Source organism: Solanum lycopersicum, chromosome 7, assembly GCF_036512215.1.
Source record: "Solanum lycopersicum chromosome 7, SLM_r2.1".
Lineage (NCBI taxonomy): Eukaryota > Viridiplantae > Streptophyta > Magnoliopsida > Solanales > Solanaceae > Solanum > Solanum lycopersicum.
In genome coordinates, this window is record NC_090806.1 from 57,742,767 (window position 1) to 57,745,478 (window position 2,712).

The window sequence follows — 2,712 nt, forward strand, 5'->3', positions numbered from 1 at the left end:
TTGTATTATAAGTGTATTAAAATGTGTGATAAATGCATTATTCATCATTAAAACTTGTATTATATGTGAATAATAAATTATTCTTTGTAATATGTATTAAACTTGTATTATAAATGAATTAAAAGTGATCAAGTAAAAAAAAATATTACTACTATAAATGGTAAATATTTTTTTATTATAGTATATTTATGTAAGTTTCCATTTCTTAAATTTAATTTGAATTCACGTAAAAAAAAGACAAATTTAAAAACAATTGCGTGTGGAGATGCGGGGGATCGAACCCCGTGCCTCTCGCATGCAAAGCGAGCGCTCTACCATTTGAGCTACATCCCCTTGTTGTTGGGAAACTCGCATTATTTATTTAAACATTTATATTGATACATGTGAATTTGGGGTCAAGATTTCTGTATATATTTTGTATATATTAAGGCCCTACACATTTGGCCACCCGCAAAATACAATTCGGGAACTTTCACATATAGCCAGTTCAAAATAGCATAATTATTCTCCGTAACTATAGTTTGATAATTACAATTCGTAGCTACATGTTATATGGAGGAGAGAGGCGAGCGAGACTGGGAGAGAGAGGCGAGCGAGACTGGGAGAGAGAGGCGAGCGATACTGGGAGAGAGAGGCGAGCGAGAATGGGAGAGAGAGGCGAGCGAGACTAGAAGGAGAGGCGAGAGAGGGGGAAAAGAGTGGGAGAAAGATGAATTGTATATGTGTATCGGTTATTAATTGTATATTATACATATGCATTGTTATATATGGCAAGCGAGATTGGGAGAGGGAGGAGAGAGGCGAGCGAGACTGGATAGGAAAGAGAGAGGCGAGCGAGATTGAGAGAGGGAGGAGAGAGGCGAGTGAGAGACGTGAATTGTACATGTATATATGTTAAATAATTATATAATATACATATGTATTTGTATATTCTAGTGAATTATACATATACAAACGTGACTAATTATACAAACTCGAAGTCAGGCCATTTAATTAACGTACAATGTTAGTCGCGAGTGATAGTAATAGCAAATTATAGCTATGATGAGTAATTAAATATTATAAGTTTGTTTATCCGCATATTTTCCCTATACAAATTTATATATTACAAGTATTTAGCCAAAAACACTATATCCCATTTCCCCGAATTTTTGGCAAAAACATCCTTAAAATATATCTCAAAATTAAATCACATACTTAAAGTATCATTCTTAGCACAAAACATCATTCAAGTTTTTAAAAGTTGAGAATTTTCATCTTTCTGTTAGATATCGTCAAAAAACTAAAGGATCCCATAAAAACATGAGTAGTTCACGTCTATCAACAAAAGTTCTCCTACATAATTTCATTACCTGCGATAAGAAGTTTCTAAAAAATATTAAAAATCTTAGACACAATTACTTACTGAAAGAAAAAAAAATATTTGGAAGGTGTGAGGATACATGATCTGTTTTTTTTTCTCATTTAGTAACGGAAATAAGTTGAATCTTAATTATTTTTACATTTTTCAAAGTCAAATTGTATTTAGCTCAATAAATATTTAGATCAATCAGATATTGAAGCAATCAAAATATTGATTATGTTTCAAATTTGAGTTTCATTCTACATTATTAAAAGCGGGATTCTCCAACAAACACCGCTTCTAGCATATTTAATTGAGAAGAAATATATTCAGCTAATAACATTTTTAATATCAAATTACATGAAAAATAAATGAAAAAAACAGTTCAAATTAAAAGATTTTGCATACTGCGAAACTCAATTACGAAAAAATTCACGATGACATTTTTAATGTATCCAAGAGTAATAATTACGAAGGGATGTTTAATTTTTGTGGTATTTGCTAAATTTTTTTTTATAAATTCAAGTAGAAGGATAAAACTTATTAACTTTTAAAATACTTGAAGGATATTTTCTGCTAAAAATGATACTTAAAGAATGTAGGTTAAGTTTTGAATATATATTAAGGATGATTTTAGCAAAAGAATCTCATTTTCCCTTTAGAAAGATATTTTTTCCATTATTTACATAGCCAAGTTTCTATGTTTTTAGTCGCATAGACACTATTTTCTTACAGTGATGTTTAAGAAAATCGATATACAGTAATAGAAAAGATGTACATTTGGTATACAATAATATACAAAACTTTCGTAAATTGTTTTATACAATATATGTTTCAAAACATGATATACAATATCATACATCCAAATATATAATATTATATGGGAAACTTATATAAATATACTAAAATAAAAAAATATTTATCATTTATAGTAATAATATCTTTTTTTCACTTGATCAGTTTTAATTCATTTATAATACAAGTTTAATACATATTACAAAGAATAATTTATTATTCATATATAATACAAGTTTTAATGATGAATAATGTATTTATCATATATTTTAATACACTTATAATACAGTGTGTCAAATTTTTACCAAACAAACATAATATTTTTTAAAAAAACAATTACATTCACATATATTGCATAATAATTCACTTTTAATTCATATTGCAGATTTAACATAGTATTGTTATAAATGGTAATAAATAAAAAGTATTGCTAAAATCAATAATTATTTATTAAAATGTAATAATTTATGTAATTTTCTATATTATATACAATTATAAGAGATGTTTATACACTTATATACAATACTATATAATATTATACACTATTATACAACTGTAGACTTTGTCTTCTTCCT

The 2,712-nt window shown here is 27.2% G+C and overlaps 1 non-coding gene across 1 annotated transcript; it reads right to left on the reverse strand.

Annotated features, from left to right (window-relative positions):
• Nucleotides 1-260: 260 nt before the first annotated feature.
• On the reverse strand, nucleotides 261-333 carry TRNAA-UGC (transfer RNA alanine (anticodon UGC)). Its single transcript has one exon. It is a non-coding gene; the product is annotated as a tRNA-Ala (tRNA).
• Between the last annotated feature and the right edge of the window lie 2,379 nt (nucleotides 334-2,712).